This window comes from Eretmochelys imbricata, chromosome 5, assembly GCF_965152235.1.
Source record: "Eretmochelys imbricata isolate rEreImb1 chromosome 5, rEreImb1.hap1, whole genome shotgun sequence".
NCBI lineage: Eukaryota > Metazoa > Chordata > Testudines > Cheloniidae > Eretmochelys > Eretmochelys imbricata.
In genome coordinates this window covers 5290186-5314882 of record NC_135576.1, presented here as the reverse complement: position 1 = coordinate 5314882, position 24697 = coordinate 5290186, and the positions used below count along the sequence as shown (strand labels likewise).

At 48.3% G+C, this 24697-nt stretch overlaps 1 protein-coding gene across 5 annotated transcripts in view; it reads right to left on the bottom strand.

Moving 5' to 3' along the window:
- Positions 1-12072, bottom strand: part of UBAP2 (ubiquitin associated protein 2) — a 133120-nt gene extending 121048 nt beyond the window's left edge. For all 5 annotated transcript variants that reach the window (XR_013346103.1, XM_077816609.1, XM_077816611.1 and 2 more), the window contains exon 1: positions 11972-12072. The gene's annotated coding sequence lies outside the window, so the exon portion shown is untranslated. The remainder of the gene's footprint in view (positions 1-11971) is intronic.
- Between the last annotated feature and the right edge of the window lie 12625 nt (positions 12073-24697).

Below are 24697 nucleotides of genomic sequence, written 5' to 3'. Positions count from 1 at the left end.
AGTAAACTTATTTTTACACCATTTTAATAGACTGACTGCCATATCTTACTGTGCTAATAAATGTTGACAGACTATTCTCAGACATTTGAGTTTTGGGTGGATTACTTATGAATTTCAAAATATTTGTGTTCTAAATATAATTGATATGTTAATTGTGGGAGTATTTATCAGTTACATTTTTACTATTACTGCCGGACTTAAGATTATTTTAATTGTATTGTTCAAACATTCTACGTGAAGATTTCCTGTTTAAAAGTAATGTTTTATTAGGTATTTATGAATTTTAACATTTAAAAAGTGTTTTCCCCAAAGCTGTTTGGTATGTTGCTAAAGATAATAGATTCAGATGATCTTATAACTTGGTACTAACAATTGTAGTGGGGGAATCATTCATTTACAAATATATATAAGGCAGTGCACTAACGGTCAGTGAGTGAGAGGGACTTTCGTTTATCATTTTGTTGCAGAGTCCGGCTTAGATATAAGCAGTTAAGAATGTCCATCATCTGCAATGTCTACAACTTCAGAGTTATCTGCTGGTACCACCAGCAGTGCTGCAACTAAACATCCATCAGACAATAAATTACCTATATCAAAACAAAGACCTTCTTCATCGTTTATGTAACAAATTCTCCCTTTCGTCTTTTTCAGAACAAACATTTAATTGACATGGTTGAATCATTATGACCTGGCTACGCACCACCTGGCAGAGCAGATATTCCTGGATACAGTGTTCAAGAAGGAAATTGAACAGTATGCAAAAAGCATTGATGGGAAATTAGTTCATCTGAGTCTCTGATCACTGAAGCAATGTAGACAATGATCTAGTAACTAATGCTTGCGTGACAGAAGATGGGACTGTCTGTTTTACAAAAATAACTGATACATCAGGAAATGCACATATAGCAGAATACTAAAAGAAGTAGCGGGAAAAGCTCTGTGAACAAACATTCAAGTGTCAAGTGCATAGCTTTGTCACAGAGATAACTGCAAATGCAGCAAAGATGAGAAGAAATCTAGAAGAAGGTAATGAAGGGAACCTGAAACTTATAACACATGGGTGCAATGGCCATTTGGTGTTTCTTTCAGCTAACGACTTAACTCCAGTAATAAAGCAAACTTGCTGAAATTGCTAACACTTCTATAACCACCATTTCTTTTCAGCTTCACTGAAGAGAGCAGGAAGATACAAACTAATTCTTCCCAAGATGTACAGTGGAATTCAGTGGTTGAGCGTTTTGAACAATTTATTAAAAATTGGCCTATTCTGAGGTGGAGGGAGGTGGTGGAATCTCCTTCCTTAGAAATTTTTAAGGTCAGGCTTGACAAAGCCCTGGCTGGGATGATTTAATTGGGGATTGGTCCTGCTTTGAGCAGGGGGTTAGACTAGATGACCTCCTAAGGTCCCTTCCAACCCTGATATTCTATGATTCTATGATGACAATTTGTGGAGAAAATCATGACAAAATAGATGGAACTATCACTGCCAAAGTAGTCAATACCGGACTAAAGAAAAATGTAGAAGATATACTGAAACTTATTTCCATAGCTTTGGACCAACTGCAGAAAGATTGCTGTGGTTTTGCTGGGGCCGTTGAAATTCTGAAAGAACTTCAAGACACACTGAAGAAAGAGATACCCAACAACAAAGTTAAATTGCAGGCATTAAAAAAGCAGATGGATCAAGTACTTGCTTCACCTCATTTTCTTACCAATAGGCTCAACCCAATGCACCAAGGTAATCTGCCAACCTGCTGAAGAAGCAGCAGCTCCTGCGGCTGCGACATGGGCATCTAATCATCACTCATCAATCATGCCAACCAGAATGTCAACACTGGAGGGAGGTGACCATTCAAGCAGTACATGTTTGCTGATGTTTTAAAAAAAAGTCCCATCACTGAACTGGTAGAAGTTACTAGCTAAGCACCCGGAACCAGAGTCTGTTGAAGTGCTAAACCAGCTTTCAACAGCAATAGCCTCTCCTGCAGGCACAAAAAGAATATTATCTTCTTTTGGACCAATACAGTCAAAGTTGAGATATCAACTGGGAGTTGAAAAGCAGGAAAACTTGTCTCTCTCTTCCAGTCTATGAATAAAAACGGAGTGTGGGAGATGAGATCTACTAGTTTTAAAAGTTTGAAGGACAGCCTAAGTAATTTAGGAGACTGTCATCTCATTTTCTAGAGACTTAGGTGAGTAGGAACTTGCGCTCCAGCCACCTTCATTTAGGCAAATTTGAAAGTGTTTCCAGGCTGACCTGAAATAATCAGTTTAATTCACTGACTACAATTAATCCCTATGTTCCTTTAATACATCATTTAGCTGTAAATGTGAAACATGTTTTGATAAGAGAAATCTATGTATCCAAAACATTTAAAATTGTTTTGTTTCATAAAAATAAGTTTTATATGCTGTTATGTTTAATTACATTCCAGTTACCACCCTAATGCAACTTGATACAAATCATGAGCAAAGAGTTAATTACATAAGTAGGCAATATATCATTCACCATTTTCTAACATACTAAAAACGTTCATTCAATAAGAATCTGAAAATATGAAGCTAAACAATTGCTCAAATAAATATGGTTATAGTGTACCCTAAGCAGCAAAAAAGATGTACCAAATCTCATGCAAAGGCTCCATTTAGTTGTGAATCAACATGTTTTAATGGTTATATCTACCAATAAGAATGCACCTTTCTTTAGAAAATAACTGAAATACATATGGAAAAGCTGGTTTAAATCAAGGCTTTCCACTTGATTTAAATCACTTTAAATTGTCTTGATTTCAATCAGTCCACCCTGCTCAGGGCTGTGAAAAATTCATACCCCTGAGTGCCACAGTGAAGCTGACCTAACCCCCAGTGTAGACACAGCAGGCCAGTGGAAAAATTCTTCCGTCAACCCAGCTACCACTATTCAGGGAGGCGGATTACCTACATCAGTGGGAAAAAAATTCTTCTGTCAACATAGGAAGCGTCTACACGACAGCACTCCAACTGTGATGCCCATAGTGTAGAGAAGCCCTTGGACTGTAAACCACATTCTGCCATCACAATTACAATGACTTCAATGAATGTACTCTGGATTTACACCATTGCAACATAGCAGAAATTGGCCACAATATAAGTTAAAGTTTCACATTTTGCTTAAACTGGTCAAGCAGACAGCTATGCACAGTACAAGATTAAAGATCAAGCAAAATGTGGTTCATAAAACTTCAGAGAAAATAGCCAACAGCCATTTCCTCCATATACAGAAAAAAGTGGATGGGATAAAATATCAAATCACTCAGATATGTTCTTACCATATTTCAGTTTTAGAGTTTTTAAAATTTGCAACCAAACAGTTAATCACTTGTTCCACTACGTATGACTATAATAACTGTGGCCCAAACAAAATTCCATAAAATTTAGATCTAGTATAAAGAATCTAAAATAAATATAACAGAAAGGAGGATCTTAATCTGGTCTCTAGAGCTCCTCCCTCAAATAACTACCTCTAGAAACAACATCTTAGTCTTGAGAAATGCAACTAAAATGTTTTAGATGAAACCAATTTTTCCTCACAGTAAAATTGTACCCTTAGATTCCCTTCTACACAGTGCCATGGAGCATATTTGGGAATACACTCAGCTGTAAAATCTGAATTTTACAACTAAGCCATACGGTTGCCTAATGGAGTAAGAAAAGGATTTTTCCCATTAAACTGGGTAAAATGTTTATAACCTGGATGGCTCAAAAATGGAGATGAACAAAACAAAAATATTTTGCTTTTCTTAAAATAACCACAGTCTGACTCTTAAGAGCACTAATAAATGTTGCCATGTATCCCCCCTGTGCAGATTTGAAGTAAAGTGAGATTTCAGTAGAATAAAGCAAAAACCCTGAAATGCTCACTTAGGATGAACTTTTTTAAAATAAAGTTCTAGGAAAGATCAAAGCTCCCTCAATATGGGAAACACTCTACTGGATTTTAATGTAAGCTGTTACCGCTTCACCAGGCTAGTGATCTCTTCAGCTGATCTGCTAGAAGACTGATTTAAGAAACTGGAAGAGAAAGGAACCAGCTGTCAAATCTACCTTCAAAACACTCTGCAACAAGTGCTTCTTGCAGTCTTAACAGCAGCGGTGGGACAAAGAGCACACAAGATGGGAACAACTCCACCCACAGGAACCACATGCAAGCAGCTCAAATACCCTGCCCTAAGGAGTTTACAGTATAAAGCTTATGCTCAAATAAATTGGTTAGTCTCTAAGGTGCCACAAGTACTCCTTTTCTTTTTGCGAATACAGACTAACAGGGCTGCTACTCTGAAACCTAGCATAAAGAGAGAGTATTAAGAACAACAAAAATGCGTGCACACTCACAGCAGGAGAGATAGGAAGTGATGAAAAAAAGTTATTGAACCATGAGGTTTATCACTCATAGCAATTCCACAATTCTTATTTAGACCTTTTTGGGAATTAATGATTTCAGGGTTTTTTCATGCATGAGGCAGACTCTTTAAGAACAGACAAGATTACTTCACTCAGCATAACCATAACTTGGGTCTTATCTTTAGTCACAGTGTGTATTCTTCACAGTATTGAGGAGTAACAGAAAATAAAGAGCTTGGGAGAACATATTCCTGGAGTAGAGTGGAGTGGAAGAGCCTTCAAGGAGGACTGGAAGTTCTAGCTAGTTGTTGACATTAAATGTGGGTGGAGAGGACTTTCACATGGAATAATATGGACAGGGTTTTTCTGCATTTCTTTTGCTATTATTACAGGTTTGTGCCTTAATAAAAGACTTCATCTCACAGCCTCTCATCCTTCCCACAATGAATAGATTATAATGTGTTTAGGTTAGTTAAACAGAAATAAGTATCACAAGCCCTAAATCTGGGCTTTACTGAAGAGCAAGTAGAATATGATGGGTTCTGAAGGAACAAACGCCTTTAAAAAAAAAAAACAACCCACACAGAACTGAAAAACGTGTTAAGAAAAACTATGAAATAAAAGTGTACATTTTCATGTCACCTTCCATCCAGTGATTTCAACACACCCTCAGACTTAAAACTTCACAGCCATCCTGTGTTGTCCTCATGATCCCATTTTTGCAGGTGGGTAAACTGAGGCACAGAGGGGTGAAGTGACTACCCAAGTCACATAGCAAGTCTGTGGCAAAGCTGGGAACAGAAGCAAAATCTTCTGAATTCCAGTCTTGTGCTTTAGCCACAAGACTGACTATAAAGAATTGGTTTCATGATAATGTAAGGTATGTTTGCAGGTTTATTCCATTCTGAAAGTCCTGCCCCAAGTGTAAGACTAGTAACATTCTAGTCTTTGTACATACACTCAACACACCTGTCTTGAGCACCAATTACTACAAGACAGTTCTGAAAAACTAATGTAGTTAAGAGGGGATGAGAAATAGACAGATAAAAGGTTTCAGAGTAACAGCCGTGTTAGTCTGTATTCGCAAAAAGAAAAGGAGTACTTGTGGCACCTTAGAGACTAACCAATTTATTTGAGCATGAGCTTTCGTGAGCTACAGCTCACTTCATCAGATGCATACCGTGGAAACTGCAGCAGACTTTATATATACACAGAGAATATGAAACAATACCTCCTCCCACCCCACTGTCCTGCTGGTAATAGCTTATCTAAAGTAATCTTCAGGTTAGGCCATTTCCAGCACAAATCCAGGTTCTCTCACTCCCTCACCCCCCTCCAAAAACCCACCCCCATACACACACAAACTCACTCTCCTGCTGGTAATAGCTCATCCAAACTGACCATTCTCCAAGTTTAAATCCAAGTTAAACCAGAACATCTGGGGGGGGGGGGTAGGAAAAAACAAGAGGAAATAGGCTACCTTGCATAATGACTTAGCCACTCCCAGTCTCTATTTAAGCCTAAATTAATAGTATCCAATTTGCAAATGAATTCCAATTCAGCAGTTTCTCGCTGGAGTCTGGATTTGAAGTTTTTTTGTTTTAAGATAGCAACCTTCATGTCTGTGATTGCGTGACCAGAGAGATTGAAGTGTTCTCCGACCGGTTTATGAATGTTATAATTCTTGACATCTGATTTGTGTCCATTTATTCTTTTACGTAGAGACTGTCCAGTTACCAGCAGGACAGTGGGGTGGGAGGAGGTATTGTTTCATATTCTCTGTGTATATATAAAGTCTGCTGCAGTTTCCACGGTATGCATCTGATGAAGTGAGCTGTAGCTCACGAAAGCTCATGCTCAAATAAATTGGTTAGTCTCTAAGGTGCCACAAGTACTCCTTTTCTTTTAGACAGATAAAAGTCTCCCTAAAAATAGCAGTTTGTATATCTGCTGTAAAAATCCACTAGTTTTAGGCAAAGTCTATACTACAAACTTACATCGCATATAACTACTGAGCAATGTAGTTATACCAACCTAATCCCCAGTGTAGACAGCATTAAGCCAACGGGAGGGTTTCCCCCGTCAACATAGCTACTGCCTCTTGCAGAGCTGGACTAAATACGCCAACAGGAGAAGCTCTCCCCTCAGCAAAGCACTACAGTGAGGCTGCTGCAGCATTTTAAGTGTAGACCTACCCTAAAACTTGACCTCTCTCCTGCCTAAACATCCTGCTTTTAAATAGCAAGTTTCAAAAGAATGATTCAGACATTTCTAAAAGTTAAAGTACCAAACTCCTTGGTTTTGTGTGTAAGAGTTTTGCACTGGCTTAGGTTACGTGGTAATATTAAACATTTTGTTAGCTCTAAAAATAAGCAAGAATTGTGTAAAGTAATAATACCAAAAATTAATCCTTAACCCAAAGTAATGTGAGGATTTAGGGGGTGGGGAGAGGAAGTGGAAGACAGAGGAGGCTAGCCAAAGCATCATGAGGTAAACAAAGAGCTGGCCATCATTTCTGAATTTCCTGGATTTTGTCTTTATTGTAATCATAACATTTTTAAAGGTCATTTTCTGTACTGATAAGCTAAAAAGGCAGTAACTAGTATGAAGTGGAACAGAGCTTTCACAACCACTTCTGTAAAAGTTGTGTTTCAGAGGCATTATAAACACAAACTTTGCTCATCTTCCCCAATTTATACATTATCAGCATGTATTTACACTAATTACTACAGCACCTGCACATAACACCTCAGGAGCACCAAAAAAACACCTCCAACACTGCAAACTGATTTAGTCTCAGTTGCTCAAGTTTTATAGCATAAGCTTAAAAACAAACACTTTAAACAAAAGTTAAATCAAACCACCATACTTAACTGGGGCTCTCACAAATACAGGGCCAGTCAGGTAAGAATCCAAACCCAGATTCCACTGGGGAATATGATATGACCAAGGGAATTGCTAAAAGGAGCTGGTAGATATTAAAAAAGCAAGACCTTTCCAAAGGCTGATTTGATGCCATTTGTTGTGAAGGGCTCCATTTCAATGGAAAGTGCTGCTCCTCCCGTCCTGCACATCCTCCCCCTCCCTTTCCTTCACTCACATCCAGTTCCAATTTCTCTCCTTGAAAAAAGCAGCTGCTCTCACACCAGGAGGGCCCCTCCATTTCACCAGCCAACACCACCCCAGAGGCTATTGCCTTGATCTTCTGCTTTATTATAAGCATTCATCATTTACTCAAATTAAGATGACTAAGGGCCAGATTGCTCTCTGGTGACAAGGGGAGGGGAGGGCTAGCCCTTGGGTCACCTACAGTGGTCTGCAGGGACAGCCAGGGTATGCACACTACAACACAGAACCCTTGGTTTTTGTTTCACAGGATTTTTCTGTTCCTCTGAATATAAGCAAGATGGCTGAGTGTGTCCACACTCAAGATGTTAACATACCTAGAGCAGAGACATTTTAAACCTGGTTCATTCTAGTCTATTCATAACAGATATTAAACAGCATTTGAAGACATTTCAGTATCAAATTTTTAGTTCTGAGCTGAATTCAGACGTGAATGCACTCAGATCTGAAATGACAGCAGTTCCCTTTCTATACCCAGTTCCCAGCAGAGGGGTTTACACTTTCCTGCAGTAATTTTCTTCATCAACAATAGCAATGAAAGTGAAGATTTGTTATCTACACATAAGTAACTAAACCCAGGAGCACAGCACAGCCCTGGACACTAGTTTCCCAGCAGTCAAGCAGCATCAGGGACAAGGGAAGACTGGGTGGGGAGTGTTGATATAGAGATCATAGAATATCAGAGTTGGAAGGGACCTCAGGAGGTCATCTAGTCCAACCCCTTGCTCAAAGCAGGACCAATCACCAACTAAATCATCCCAGCCAGGGCTTTGTCAAGCCTGACCTTAAAAACCTCTAAATGATGATCATTCACCTTCTTGTCCTTGCACTCCCTACTGTTGCTGCAAGGAAGAAGGTATTATGGCCGGCCTTTCAATGATCACAGCCACATTTGTCTCACTACCTCCCTTACAAAATAAGAAGGGAGCACCCAGGAAGCAGTGGAAGAAAAACAGAATGGAAACCACACACAATACCCAGCGCAATAATAATTCACCCTCCTCTTCCCTGCAACAACAGCTCCCCTTCAGCCTGAACTAGAATTAGAAAAGGGACCAAAGACACACCCCCTCCACAAACCCTACCCTCACTTTGAAGGTACCAGAGACCCTGACCCCACCATGAGCAAAACTCGAACAACCCTGGCATCCTGTGAGGGGACTGGACACCGCCCAGAAAAGAACACACCGATACACACACACACAGAAGCAGCAGGGAACAGTGGGGCAGCAGAGGAAAACAGGGGTCCTTGTCACAGTAAAAAAGAGACAAGAGTTCAAGGCGGACAGGAGAAGGGGGGCAGAGACCCCTCTCCTTGACAGCCATAGTACAGGAGAGCCAGAAATCTGGTGAGAGGGAAAGGAGACCAAAGCCCTCCTTCCAAACTAGTGAAGACAGACAGGGAGTATGTTCGAAGAAGAGACCAGATGCCCCTCCCTCACTGAAAATGAATGTGGAAAGAATAAAATCAATTTTCAGGGGAAAAAGAGCCCTACAGTTCTGCTTTTTCTCTCCCCCACTTCATGTAAGAGCACTAGCCTACACTCTCTGACCCCCTTCCTATGCCTCTCACTGGGAAGAGAGGCTCTGGGAGTATAGGACAGAATCCCTTCCCCCAAGTGAAAACCACAGGGGTTGGGATCCCAAGGGAAGTAAGCCAGAGCCCCCTCCTCCACTGGGAGGCATAGGGAAGATGGGGATTAGAGGATTTAGACCTAGTAAGAGGCACAGGGTGGGGAGGAATAGGACTGACACACTCAGCCCTCAGTTTTAGCCAAGATGGTCAGGGAGGCAACCCCATGCTCTGGGTGTCCCTAAGTCTCTGACTACCAGACACCAGGCCTGGACAACAGCGGATAGATCACTCAATAATTACCCTGTTCTGTTCACTCCCTCTGAAGCATCTGGCACCAGCCATTGTGAGAAGACAGGACAGTGGGCTAGATGGACCATTGGTCTGACCCAGGATGGCCATTCTGATGTTCTTAGGGGAACCACCGGAAAGGGGTGTGTGGGGAAAGGGCTGACAAAGACTCCAAGCAGGAGGTAAGACTAGGACATGGTAGAGAAGAAGACCAGCAAGACTGCCCCGCTTGCCCTGCGAGTGAGAGGAGACAACAGCGTCCCCCAACCCTACAGTGGGAGGAGAACCTGGGAGAAAGGAGACTAGGGCCCTCACTACCCTGAGAAAAGAGACAGGGAATTGGGAGGTGCAAGAGATGATGAGGAAGGGGGGGATGGGGGGTCTCAGACCAGAAGGGCTTGATTCCTCCAACCCTAGTTTGTGGAAAGAGATAGGGGAGCCTGAGGGGCAGACACATCCCCAACTCTTCTCCCGCACCGCTCCTTGAGCATCAGAAAGAAAGGGGAAACTACAGTTCCCCGCCAGGTACAAGGAAGAAACAAGGGAATCTGAGGCCTGGAAACAAAAGGCCTCCCCGAGTTGGGGGAGGGACCCTCTTGACCCACTCTGTTCTCCCCACCCCCAGACCCTTGCCCCTTTCCTTCTCATTAAGATAGAAAGCAATGAGGTTCTGGTGACCTTCTCTCTCCCCACCCCAAGCTCCCTCAAACCAGAAGGGGCCCTACCCTCCTGGGAGGGGGTAAAATGGTGAAGGGGGCTCTGCTCTCTCTGTGGGGGAGAGGAGACAGGTGGCGAGGGGCTCTGGCCTCTCTCGGGGTGGGGGGGGGGGGAGGCAGAGGAGACAGGCGGCGAGAAGGGGTGCTGGTCTCTCTCTGGGAAGGGGAGGAGGACTTTGCTTTCTCTCTCCCTGGGCAGGGGAGATGGGTGGTGAGGGAGAAGAAGATAGGGGCCCCCCCCGCTCTCCCCGGAGGAGGGGGGCCCCCCCGCTCTCCCCGGAGGAGGGGGGCCCCCCCGCTCTCCCCGGAGGAGGGGGGGTAAGATAGATGGTGGGGGGGACCCTGCTCTCCCCGGAGTGGGGGCTCCGCTCTCGGGGGGGGGGGTAAGATAGATGGTGGGGACCCCGCTCTCCCCAGAGGAGTGGGGGCCCCACTCTCTCGGGGGGGGAGTAGATGGTGGGGGCCCCGCTCTCCCCAGAGGAGTGGGGGCTCCGCTCTCTCGGGGGGGAGTAGATGGTGGGGGCCCCGCTCTCCCCAGAGGAGTGGGGGCTCCGCTCTCTCGGGGGGTGTAAGGTAGATGGTGGGGGCCCCGCTCTCGGGGGGCAGATAAGGTAGATGGTGGGGGCCCCGCTCTCCCCAGAGGAGTGGGGGCCCTGCTCTCGGGGGGGGGAAGTAGATGGTGGGGGCCGCGCTCTCGGGGGGGGGTAAGATAGATGGTGGGGGCCCCGCTCTCCCTGGAGGAGTGGGGGCTCCGCTCTCGGGGGGGGTAAGGTAGATGGTGGGGGCCACGCTCTCCCCAGAGGAGTGGGGGCTCCGCTCTCGGGTGGGGGTAAGGTAGATGGTGGGGGCCCCGCTCTCCCCAGAGGAATGGGGGCTCCGCTCTCGGGGGGAGTAAGGTAGATGGTGGGGGCCCCGCTCTCCCCAGAGGAATGGGGGCTCCGCTCTCAGGGGGAGTAAGGTAGATGGTGGGGGCCCCGCTCTCCCCAGAGGAATGGGGGCTCCGCTCTCGGGGGGAGTAAGGTAGATGGTGGGGGCCCCGCTCTCCCCAGAGGAATGGGGGCTCCGCTCTCGGGGAGGGTAAGGTAGATGGTGGGGGTCCCGCTCTCTCCGGAGGAGTGGGGGCTCCGCTCTCGGGGAGGGTAAGGTAGATGGTGGGGGTCCCGCTCTCCCCAGAGGAGTGGGGGCTCCGCTCTCGGGGGGGGGGGTAAGGTAGATGCTGGGGGTCCCGCTCTCCCCAGAGGAGTGGGGGCTCCGCTCTCGGGGGGGGGTAAGGTAGATGGTGGGGGTCCCGCTCTCCCCAGAGGAGTGGGGGCTCCGCTCTCGGGGGGGGGGTAAGGTAGATGCTGGGGGTCCCGCTCTCCCCAGAGGAGTGGGGGCTCCGCTCTCGGGGGGGGGTAAGGTAGATGGTGGGGGTCCCGCTCTTCCCAGAGGAGTGGGGGCTCCGCTCTCGGGGGGGGTAAGGTAGATGCTGGGGGTCCCGCTCTCCCCAGAGGAGTGGGGGCTCCGCTCTCGGGGGGGGGTAAGGTAGATGCTGGGGGTCCCGCTCTCCCCAGAGGAGTGGGGGCTCCGCTCTCGGGGGGGGGGGGTAAGATAGATGCTGGGGGTCCCGCTCTCTCCGGAGGAGTGGGGGCTTCGCTCTCGGGGGGGTAAGATAAATGGTGGGGGCCGCGCTCTCTCCGGAGGAGTGGGGGCTCCGCTCTCGGGGGGGGGGGGAAGCGGGGCTGAGGGGGGGCTCTGCTCCCCGCCCCCAGCGCTGAGGGAGAGACTCTCTCCGGGCATCCCCGCCCCCACCCCCTCAGTGCCGTCTCCCTGGGGGCTCCGGCCTCCCCGCCCCACGGCCGGCCCCGAGTGGGGGGGGTCACTCCCCCCTGGGCCCGCTCGTTACCTGCCCAATGTGCTCACAAAGCAGCAGCAGCGGCGGCGCCCACCACTGTCACGTGACAACCCCCCTCCCCCGGTGCAGCGCAACGCCGCGCGGCCTCTCCCCTCCACGTGACCCACGGAGCGCGCGCGCCGCCGAGCACCGTTCCACGCGACCCGGCGCGCCCGCCCGCTCGCTCTCCCTCCACGTGACAGAGGGAGACAAAGGCGCTCCCTCAGCACGTGACCAAAGGTTTCCTAGCGAGGCGGGGAGCGGGAAGCGCAGTCTGCCCCGCCTACAGAAGGGGCGGAGCTTCGCGGTCCACAGAGACAGGTACAGGCACCGGCTCGAAGGAAGGGGGAGCTCAAGTCCTGGCCCGGGGGGCGCTGGAAGGGAGCGGGGAACTCCGGGGCTGAAGGGGCGGGGGAGGTCAGCCCTGGGGTGGGGGAGCTGGAAGGGAGGGGGAACTCTGGGGCAGGAGAGGGCCTGGAAGGGGAGGTCAGCCCTGGGGGGGGGGCTGGAAGGGAGGGGGATCTCTGGGGCAGGGGAGGGGCTGGAGGGGAAGGTCAGCCCTGGGGTGGGGGGTTGGAAGGGAGAGGGAGCTCTGGGGAAGGGCTGGAGGGGGAAGTCAGCCCTGGGATGAGGAGGCTGGGGAGAAGATGTAGGGGAGCGGGAGTTCAGCACTCTGGGGTGGGGTGGGATGGGGGGGCTGGAAGGGAGGGGGAGCGCTGGGACAGTGGAGGGGCTGTAGTGGGAGGGAGTTCAGCATCCTGAGGGGGACTGGAAGAGAGGGGGAGCTCTGGGGCAGGGGAGGGGGAGCTCTGGGGGAGGGGAGGGGAGGTCAGCACCCTGGGGCAGGGAGAGGGGCTGGAAGGGAGGAGGTGTTTCCATCAGCACCCTCTAAGCCCTGGTCTACACTAGGAGTTGAGGTTGAATTTAGCAGTGTTAAATCGATTTAATCCTGCACCCGTCCACACGACGAAGCCCTTTTTTTCGGCTTAAAGGGCTCTTAAAATCAATTTCCTTACTCCACCCCTGACAAGGGGATTAGCACTGAAATCGGCCTTGCTGGGTTGAATTTGGGGTATTGTGGACGCAATTAGATGGTATTGGCCTCCGGGAGCTATCCCAGAGTGCTCCATTGTGACCGTTCTGGACAGCGCTCTCAACTCAGATGCACTGGCCAGGTAGACAGGAAAAGGCCCGCGAACTTTTGAATTTCAATTTCCTGTTTGGGTACATGGCAAGCTGCAGGTGAGTGCAGAGCTCATCAGTAGAGGTGACCATGATGGAGACCCAGAATCGCAAAAGAGCTTCAGCATGGACCGAATGGGAAGTACGGGATCTGATCGCTGTATGGGGAAAGGAATCCATGCTATCAGAACTCCGTTCCAGTTTTCGAAATGCCAAAACCTTTGTCAAAATCTCCCAGGGCATGAAGGACAGAGGCCATAACAGGGACCCGAAGCAGTGCCGCATGAATCTTAAGGAGCTGAGGCAAGCCTACCAGAAAACCAGAGAGGCAAATGGCTGCTCTGGGTCAGAGCCCCAAACATGCCGCTTCTATGATGAGCTGCATCCCATTTTAGGGGGTTCAGCCACCATTACCCCAACCATGTTGTGTGACTCCTTCAATGGAGATGGAGGCAACATGGAATCAGGTTTTGGGGACAAGGAAGATGATAGCTCACAGCAAGCAAGCGGAGAAACTGGTTTTCCCAACAGCCAGGAACTGTTTCTCACCCTGGACCTGGAGCCAGTACCCCCCGAACCCACCCAAGCTGCCTCCCGGACCCATCAGGCAGAGAAGGGACCTCTGGTGAGTGTATCTTTTTAAATACTATACATGGTTTAAAAGCAAGCATGTTTAATGATTAATTTGCCCTGGCATTTGCGGCTCTCCTGGATGTACTCCCAAAGCCTTTGCAAAAGGTTTCTGGGGAGGGCAGCCTTATTCCATCCACCATGGTAGGACACTTTACCACACCAGGCCAGTAGCACATACTCGGGAATCATTGTAGAACAAAGCATTGCAGTGTATGTTTGCTGGCATTCAAACAACATCCGTTCTTTATCTCTCTGTGTAATCCTCAGGAGAGTGATATCATTCATGGTCACCTGGTTGAAATAGGGTGCTTTTCTTAAGGGGACATTCAGAGGTGCCCATTTCTGCTGGGCTGTTTGCCTGTGGCTGAACAGAAATGTTCCCCGCTGTTAGACACGGGGAGGCGGGAGGAGCTAGCCATGCGGTGGGGGGAGGCAAAATGCGACCTTGTAACGAAAGCACATGTGCTATGTATGTAATGTTAACAGCAAGGTTTATCATGAAAGAGTGTACCCGTTGTTCTATAAAATGTGTCTTTTTAAATACCACTGTCCCTTTTTTTTCTCCACCAGCTGCATGTGTTTCAAGGATCACAGGATCTTCTCCTTCCCAGAGGCTAGTGAAGATTAGAAGGCAAAAAAAACGCACTCGTGATGAAATGTTCTCTGAGCTCATGCTGTCCTCCCACACTGACAGAGCACAGACGAATGCTTGGAGGCAGACAATGTCAGAGTGCAGGAAAGCACAAAATGACCGGGAGGAGAGGTGGCAGGCTGAGGAGAGGGCTGAAGCTGAAAGGTGGCGGCAGCGTGATGAGAGGAGGCAGGATTCAATGCTGAGGCTGCTGGAGGATCAGACTAATATGCTCCAGCGTATGGCTGAGCTGCAGGAAAGGCAGCAGGAGCACAGACCACCGCTACAGCCCCTGTGTAACCAACTGCCCTCCTCCCCAAGTTCCATAGCCTCCTCACCCAGACACGGAAGAATGCGGTGGGGGGCCTCCGGCCACCCAGCCACTCCACCCCAGAGGATTGCCCAAGCAACAGAAGGCAATTCAATAAGTTTTAAAGTTTTAAACTTTTAAAGTGCTGTGTGGCCTTGTCCTTCCCTCCTCCACCACCCCTCCCGGGCTACCTTGGCAGTTATCCCCCTATTTGTGTGATGAATTAATAAAGAATGCATGAATGTGAAGCAACAATGACTTTATTGCCTCTGCAAGCGGTGATCGAAGGGAGGAGGGAAGGGTGGTTAGCTTACAGGGAAGTAGAGTGAACCAAGGGGTGGGGGGTTTCATCAAGGAGAAACAAACAGAACTTTCGCACCGTAGCCTGGCCAGTCATGAAACTGGTTTTCAAAGCTTCTCTGATGCGAACCACGCCCTCCTGTGCTCTTCTAACCGCCCTGGTGTCTGGCTGTGCGTAACCAGCAGCCAGGCGATTTGCCTCAACCTCCCACCCTGCCATAAACATCTCCCCCTTACTCTCACGGATATTGTGGAGCGCACAGCAAGCAGTAATAACAGTGGGAATATTGGTTTCGCTGAGGTCTAACCGAGTCAGTAAACTGCGCCAGCGCGCTTTTAAACGTCCAAATGCACATTCTACCACCATTCTGCACTTGCTCAGCCTGTAGTTGAACAGCTCCTGACTACTGTCCAGGCTGCCTGTGTATGGCTTCATGAGCCATGGCATTAAGGGGTAGGCTGGGTCCCCAAGGATAACTATAGGCATTTCAACATCCCCAACAGTTATTTTCTGGTCTGGGAATAAAGTCCCTTCCTGCAGCTTTTGAAACAGACCAGAGTTCCTGAAGATGCGAGCGTCATGTACCTGTCCCGGCCATCTCACGTTGATGTTGGTGAAACGTCCCTTGTGATCCACCAGTGCTTGCAGCACTATTGAAAAGTACCCCTTGTGGTTTATGTAGTTGCTGGCTTGGTGCTCCGGTGCCAAGATAGGGATATGGGTTCCGTCTATCGCCCCACCACAGTTAGGGAATCCCATTGCAGCAAAGTCATCCACTATGACCTGCACATTTCCCAGGGTCACTACCCTTGATATCAGCAGATCTTTGATTGCATTGGCTACTTGGATCACAGCAGCCCCCACAGTAGATTTGCCCACTCCAAATTGATTCCCAACTGACCGGTAGCTGTCTGGCGTTGCAAGCTTCCACAGAGCTGTTGCCACTTGCTTCTCAACTGTGAGGGCTTCTCTCATCTTGGTATTCATGCACTTCAGGGCAGGGGAAAGCAAGTCATAAAGTTCCATGAAAGTGCCCTTAGGCATGCAAAAGTTTTGCAGCCACTGGGAATCGTCCCAGACCTGCAACACTATACGGTCCCACCAGTCTGTGCTTGTTACCCGGGCCCAGAATCAGCGTTCCATGGCATGAACCTGCCCCATTAGCACCATGATGCCTGCATTGCCAGGGCCCATGCTTTGAGACAAGTCTGTGTCCATGTCCTCATCACTCTCGTCACCGCGCTGATGTCGCCTACTCACCCGGTTTCACTTTGCCAGGTTTTGGTGCTGCATCCACTGCTCGATAATGCGCATGGTGTTTAATGTGCTCCTAATTGCCAAAGTGATCTGAGCAGGCTCTATGCTTGCCGTGGTATGGCGTCTGCACAGAAAAAAGGCACGGAACGATTGTCTGCCGTTGCTCTGACGGAGGGAGGGGCGACTGACAACATGGCTTACAGGGTTGGCTTACAGGGAATTAAAATCCTGTAAAATTTTTAAAATTACAGGGGTGGCTTTACATCAAGGAGAAACAAAAACAACTGTCACACAGAATGTCCCCCTCAAGGATTGAACTCAAACCCCTGGGTTTAGCAGGCCAATGCTCAACCCACTAAGCTATCCCTCCCTCTGGTATTTCAGGCAGGAATTCACAGAGGGGGGAAGGGAGGGAGGGGGGAGTAAATGAATACAAAACAAATCTGGTCTATTTCTTGTTTTGATCCACTCCATCTATCTTTTACATCTTTGGCTGGCAGCAGACGGTGCAGAAGAACTGCAGGGCATGCACATCTCCTGGCTGCTTGGCTGAAGATGGTACAATAGGACTGTTAGCCATCCACATCTCCTGCCTGCTCACCATAAGATGCTACAATAGGACTGCCTGCAGGACTAAAGAGAATGACCTGGTCGAGTCACTCCTAATTTAGTCCCTGCACCCATATCTGCCCAGGCGCTCCTGACCGACCTTACTGAGGTGGCCAGGAGCACCTCGGACATGATGAGGATGGTTTTCAGGCCTACTGTACCGTCTGCTGCCACAAGGCAATAGGTTGCTGCTGCTGTGTAGCAATGCAGTAGTACCCTGTCTGCCAGCACCCAGGAGGCATACGTTGACAGTGAGCTGAGCGGGCTCCATGCTTGCTGAGGTATGGCGTCTGCACAGGTAACTCAGGAAAAAAGGTGCAAAACGATTGTCTGCCATTGCTTTCACAGAGGGAGGGAGGGAAGAAGGGCCTGATGACATGTACCCAGAACCACCTGCGACAATGTTTTTTGCCCCATCAGGCATTGGGATCTCAATCCAGAATTCCAATGGTCAGCGGAGACTGTGGGAACTGTGGGATAGCTACCCACAGTGCAACACTCTGGAAGTCGACGCTAGCCTTGGTACTGTGGAAGCACTCCGCCGAGTTAATGCACTTAATGCACTTAGAGCATTTTGTGTGGGGACACACACAATAGACTATATAAAAACAATTTCTAAAAAAACGACTTCTGTAAATTCGACCTAATTTCATAGTGTAGACATACCCTAAAACTCTGGTTCAGAAAATTGGTTTAATGTGAAAATTGTCACACTTATTCTAAAGCCAGGGGAGGATGCTTCTTCACCATCTGAAGAAGATCCATTAAATATTTTTGAGCTAAAGGTCATTGAAAAGTTAACCTGATTTCAAAAGTGACATTTGTTCTTTGTTTTCCTTTTAAGTCCTTGTCTACTTGCATTTAAACAGCTGTAAAAATGTGAGTGGAGACCAGTTTTATTTCAGTTTAAGTATCTTATTTCAATTCATCTTAAACAGATTCCTAATCTATTTAGGCCAGTGGTTTTCAAACTGCGGGTCACGACCCAGTATTAGGTCGCGGAATGTAAGGCTCTGGGTCTCGGCAGCTTTGGTCAGCACTACCAACCGGGCTGTTAAAAGTCCTGTCGGCGGTGCTGCCCAGTTAAAACAGGCTAGTCCCTACCTGTTCTGACAGTGCACTGCGGCCAGCAGCAGGTCCAGCTTCTAGGCGGGGGGGCCATGGGGCTCTGCGTGCTGTCCCCGCCCCAAGCACTTGCTCTGCATTCCCACTGGGCAGGAACCAGCCAATGGGAGCTGGGTGGGGCAGTGCCTGCAGGCTGGACCTGCTGCTGGCCACTTCCAGGGGGCAGCACAGTCCATGGTGCTGGGACAAGCAGGAAGCCTGCCTTAGCACCCCCGCTGACTGGGAGCCACCCGAGGTGAACCTGTGGCCCAATCCCATGCCCCAACCCTCACCCCCCAACCCAGAGCCCCTTCCTGCACCCCAAACCCCTCATTCCCAGCCCAACCCCAAAGCCTGCATCCCCAGCCCTGACCCTTGACCCCCTCCTGCACCCTAAACCCCTCATCCCTAACCCCACCCCTAGCCCTCACCCCTGCACCCCATCCCCAGCTCCGTTGGATCACGGGCATCAACAATTTTCTTCAAGTGGGTCGCCAGAAAAAAAGTTTGAAAACCACTGATTTAGACTATGTCTATGCTGCACTTTTGCTGGTAAAACTTTTGTCGGTCGGGGTGTGGAAAAACACACCCCGACCGACAAAAGTTTTACAGATGAAAAGTGCCGGCATGGACAGCACTTTGTCGGTGGGAGACGCTCTCTCACCAACAAAGATACTGCCCGTCATGGGAGAGCTCTCTCCTGCCGACAAAGAACAGCTACACTGTGTACGTTACAGCAGCATGGCTGTATCGCACAGTTGTGCCACTGTAAGGTACGCAGTGTGGCCTTAGCCTCAGACTAAACTGAGAAAAGACAAGGGTGCTCACAAAGGCTTTTGCAACAGTTTAAGTTAGTGTAAAAAGCATATCTTAAGTTAAACCAGTGTAACTTTTTCTCATGTAAATGAACCCTACCTCTGAAACAGCTTGTTACTTACTGCCCCTGCAGACTTTCCATACAGTTAAATCCTCTCTCAGGGTATGTCTACACTACGGAATAAGGTCGAATTTATAGAAGTCAGTTTTTTAGAAATCGGTTTTATATATTCGAGTGTGTGTGTCCCCACAGAAAATGCTCTAAGTGCATTAAGTGCATTAACTCTGCGGAGTGCTTCCACAGTACCGAGGCTAGAGTCGACTTCCGGAGCGTTGCACTGTGGGTAGCTATCCCACAGTTCCCGCAGTCTCCGCTGCCCATTGGAATTCTGGGTTGAGATCCCAATGCCTGATGGGGCTAAAACATTGTCCCGGGTGGTTCTGGGTACATATCGTCAGGCCCCCGTTCCCTCCCTCCCTCCATGAAAGCAAGGGCAGACAATCGTTTCGCACCTTTTTTCCTGAGTTACCTGTGCAGACGCCATACCACGGCAAGCATGGAGCCCGCTCGGGTAACCGTCACCGTATGTCTCCTGGGTGCTGGCAGACGCAGTATGGCATTGCTACACAGTAGCAGCAACCCATTGCCTTCTGGCAGCAGACGGTGCAATATGACTGGTAGCTGTCATCGTCATGTCCGAGGTGCTCCTGGCCACGTCGGCTGGGAGCGCCTGGGCAGACATGGGCGCAGGGACTAAATTTGGAGTGACTTGACCAGGTTATTCTCTTTAGTCCTGCAGTCAGTCCTATTGAACCGTCTTATGGTGAGCAGGCAGGCGATACGGATTGCTAGCAGTCTTACTGTACCATCTTCTGCCGGGCAGGCAAGAGATGAGGATGGCTAGCAGTCATATTGTACCATCTTCTGCCGGGCAGGCAAGAGATGAGGATGGCTAGCAGTCATATTGTACCATCTTCTGCCGGGCAGGCAAGAGATGAGGATGGCTAGCAGTCGTACTGTACCATCTTCTGCCGAGCAGCCATGAGATGTGGATTGCATGCAGTCCTTCTGCACCGTCTGCTGCCAGCCAAAGATGTAAAAGATAGATGGAGTGGATCAAAACAAGAAATAGACCAGATTTGTTTTGTACTCATTTGCCTCCTCCCCCGTCTAGGGGACTCATTCCTCTAGGTCACACTGCAGTCACTCACAGGGAAGGTGCAGCGAGGTAAATCTAGCCATGTATCAATCAGAGGCCAGACTAACCTCCTTGTTCCAATAAGAACAATAACTTAGGCGCACCATTTCTTATTGGAACCCTCCGTGAAGTCCTGCCTGAAATACTCCTTGATGTAAAGCCACCTCCTTTGTTGATTTTAGCTCCCTGAAGCCAACCCCGTAAGCCATGTTGTCAGTCGCCCATCCCTCCGTCAGAGCAACGGCAGACAATCGTTCGTGCCTTTTTTCTGTGCGGACGCCATACCAAGGCAAGCATGGAGGCCGCTCCGCTCACTTTGGCAATTAGGAGCACATTAAACACCACACACATTATCCAGCAGTATATGCAGCACCAGAACCTGGCAAAGCGATATTGGGTGAGGAGGCGATGTCAGCGCGGTCACGTGAGTGATCAGGACATGGACACAGATTTCTCTGAAAGCATGGGCCCTGCCAATGCATGCATCATGGTACTAATGGGGCAGGTTCATGCTGTGGAACGCCGATTCTGGGCTCGGGAAACAAGCACAGACTGGTGGGACTGCATAGTGTTGCAGGTCTGGGACGATTCCCAGTGGCTGCAAAACTTTCGCATGCGTAAGGGCACTTTCATGGAATTTTGTGACTTGCTTTCCCCTGCCCTGAAGCACATGAATACCAAGATGAGAGCAGCCCTCACAGTTGAGAAGCGAGTGGCGATAGCCCTGTGGAAGCTTGCAATGCCAGACAGCTGCCGGTCAGTTGGGAATCAATTTGGAGTGGGCAAATCTACTGTGGGGGCTGCTGTGATGCAAGTAGCCCACGCAATCAAAGATCTGCTGATATCAAGGGTAGTGACCCTGGGAAATGTGCAGGTCATAGTGGATGGCTTTGCTGCAATGGGATTCCCTAACTGTGGTGGGGCGATAGACGGAACCCATATCCCTATCTTGGCACCGGAGCACCAAGCCAGCAACTACATAAACCACAAGGGATACTTTTCAATAGTGCTGCAAGCTCTGGTGGATCACAAGGGACATTTCACCAACATCAACGTGGGATGGCCGGGAAAGGTACATGACACTCCCATCTTCAGGAACTCTGGTCTGTTTCAAAAGCTGCAGGAAAGGACTTTATTCCCAGACCAGAAAATAACTGTTGGGGATGTTGAAATGCCTATAGTTATCCTTGGGGACCCAGCCTACCCCTTAATGCCATGGCTCATGAAGCCATACACAGGCAGCCTGGACAGTAGTCAGGAGCTGTTCAACTACAGGCTGAGCAAGTGCAGAATGGTGGTAGAATGTGCATTTGGACGTTTAAAGGCGCGCTGGCGCAGTTTACTGACTCGCTTAGACCTCAGCGAAACCAATATTCCCACTGTTATTACTGCTTGCTGTGTGCTCCACAATATCTATGAGAGTAAGGGGGAGACGTTTATGGCGGGGTGGGAGGTTGAGGCAAGATTGAGGCTCAGCCCCCTCACACTGTCCGAAACCCTTGGCCCCAGCGCAGGAGCCCACACCCCCCTCTCGAACCCCAACCACCTGCTCCAGCCTGGTGAAAATGAGCGAGGGTGAGGGAGACCAAGCGATGGAGGGGAGAGATGGAGTGAGTGGGGCGGGGCTTCAGGGAAGGGAAGGGAAGGGGTAGATCCTGGGTTGCACTTATATTCAAAAATTGATCTTGTGCATAAAAAGGTTGGAGGCTACTGCTGTGAAATAACACACAAATTGCTGTGTCCCTACTGGCACTGCACTCACTGTGGTTTGTAGCACTGAAAATTCTGAGGTGTACATCCTATGGTTCTTTGCACTGAGGTAACCTAAGCCACTCTATGAATTTTTTCCCAATGAATTATGGGAGAACTTGTCTGTCCTTTCTGGGCACTTGGCAGGAATTTTGGGAAGGCTTTGGAGGACTAGCAGCACTCTACCCATCCCACAGAGAACCAACTTTCTAACCACACAAAAGCAAACACCCTTGCCCTGCCCCTTCTCCGAAGGCCCACCATGCTCACTCCATCCCCCCTCCCTCCATCGCTCGCTGTCCACCTTACTCACTCAAGCTCATTTTCACTGGGCTGGGGAGGGTCCTTTTTCGACACTTGGCAACCCTATGCAGAGTAGTCGAGTTATCAGTGGAAGAGTCACATTAACTCAAGTTTCAGCCTAATGGGCCATCCAGTTTGAGTGAAAAAGCACCATCACATTCAAGCTAATGATTTTTGTGTGTGGACAGGACTTGAGTTAGGAGCAACACTTGAGTTATAACTGTAGTTAACTTTGCTGTGAAAAGACAAGCCCGTAGAAAGAATATGAGGTTTCCTTCCATTTCTGACAGTAAATAGAGACAGTGGAAGCTTATGTTTCAGCACAGATAGTGGAAGCTTATGTTTACGGTGATGAAGGGCCAAAATTCCAGTCTTGGTCCTGCGAGTGCTTTTTTTTATTTAGGGAGAGGCAGTTAATGGTGCAATGCAGTTCCATTAGAAAGCTGTTTTTGCGGGCGGGGAGGGGGAATACTTGTAACTTCAAAAATGAATTCTTGTGGTTTAAGATGTTTAGAATTACGTCTCATTGACAACTGGAACCGTCTCTGAATATTTGCATTAAATTACATGCTTTGTTTAAAGGTTAAAGAGTTTTCCTTTTGGAAATATTTGTGGAGCCTGATATTTCTTGGTGTTCCTCACTCTACCGAATGCAGTCACGTCACATCACAAAATTCAAACTGTAGGTAAATTTTGACGCTGTCTTAGGTAAGAGACAATTTTAAAGGTCAAGAGTGGAGAGGAAAATATTTAAGAAATTGCTTTTGTTTGGAAACCAGACATAATCCTCCATCAATAGAGGAAAACAAACACAGCAATGGAGAATTTCATTGTCAGCCTGTAAACCAGCCAGGGCGAGTTTTCAGAAGAAAAAGGAAATATCAGCATCTGGTGATTACTCCATCTCCAGCATCGTTCTGAAAATATCCCTTTGGCCTAGGAGGAATGTGTACAAGTTCATTTTTCAGATGAAGTAACTAAGAATCAGCGTTAAAGTGACTTGCCAAAGGTTGCCAGAGGGATAGCATGGCAGAGCAGGGAACAAACCTCTCTTTTACACTCTGGGCCACACTGTCTCTTTTACAAATTGTTTTACATTTCTGTAATTAGGCCAACTGTAAAATACTTACTTCACCTTTGTAAAATGTCCAAAGACAAGGGAAGTATGTCCATATTCATCCAGTTGGACATTGCCACAGCATTTGATACCTTTGATCACCAAAATGTCTGCCCGCACACCAGCAATCTGCATGTCCTGAAACAGTTCAGTTCCCTCCTCTTAGACTAAATCCAGAGATTCATTATGAGCAACTGTTTCTACATTTCTAAATGCCTCCCCTTTGGAGTCTCACAAGGCTCACTTCTCTCCACCATGTTACTCAACATGTACTGCTTTGTGAAGTTGTTTGGAGAGCTGCCAAGCAGCTTGTGGTAGGTCTATGAGACACAGCTCCATATCTCTTTCATGTCAGATGTAAACAGTGCCATTTCCAAGATCTCTCCACTCTCAGCCAAAATCAGCATCTGGATGAAGTAACAAGTAGTGGTGACAAGATGCAGCTCTGGTGGAGTTCCATGTAGGCTTTGAACCCTTTAGGGCATTCATCCCATACCCGGTGCCTAGAGAAGGGATTTGCATAGTCCCTGGCCTACAGCCAACTTTTGGAACATCTAGCATAACAGGGATTCCTTCCCAGCCTCTTAGGAGTCTGCTACTATAGGGATCCTCAGTGCAAAAGAACCAGAGATTTATTAATTTTGACCAAAGTAGTGAGCTTTGAGTTTTAACTGTATCCATGTGCCTGATGTGTTACAGGAATGGACCTGAAATAATCACACAGTGTGTACTACAGTACAAAACAATGAAGCATAGCTAGAAATGTATAGAAAGTAGAGGTGAAATTTGGATCCGACTATATCATCGTGTTCTCTGACCCTTCTCAGAGAGAAACAGGAGGTCTCAACGTAGGCATGCTGTGAAGGAATAAGAGTGCATCCATATGTAAAGGAGAATCTTCCCCCCCCTTTAGAGTTTTGGTGGGAAGGGGACTGAAAATCATGCATCAAAATGCCTGCCCACCCATAATATCCAGTGAATAGTTACATCCACTCCAAGAGGGTCAGTGTGTAAAGCATTACGGCCTGATCTTGAATGGTGCTGAGCACCCACAGCTTGAGTTGCAGTCAAGGGGAGTCGCGGGTGGAAAGCACTTCTCCGACTCAAACTATTAACGAAGGAGCCCATCTCATTTACGGTTCAGCCATCTTTGACAGGCTGAGAATGGTGCTAGGAGCCAGAGACCCAACCCCACTACACAGCCTATCGTCTGACAGCATAGTGGAACGCTGGGAGAAGTATAGAGTTTCAAAAAAACACAGCTCATTTCCTTTATGGCTGGCCACAGCAGCAGTTTGGGCCAAGCATTCCAGTTCAGGAGGATTATTTCTTGTTCTACGGTTTATATTTTCTTCCAGCGGGGGGGGAGGGGAGTGGGCTCAGCAGAACTGACAGATGTACATATATAGTGTGCAGTCTGAAAATTATGTTTCATATGTTTCCCCCCACAGCCGGTAATTGCAGGTGATCCTTTAGCTCAACAGGCTGTAGGTCTGGGCTTCTGAAAGCACCCAGCTTCAGTCCTCC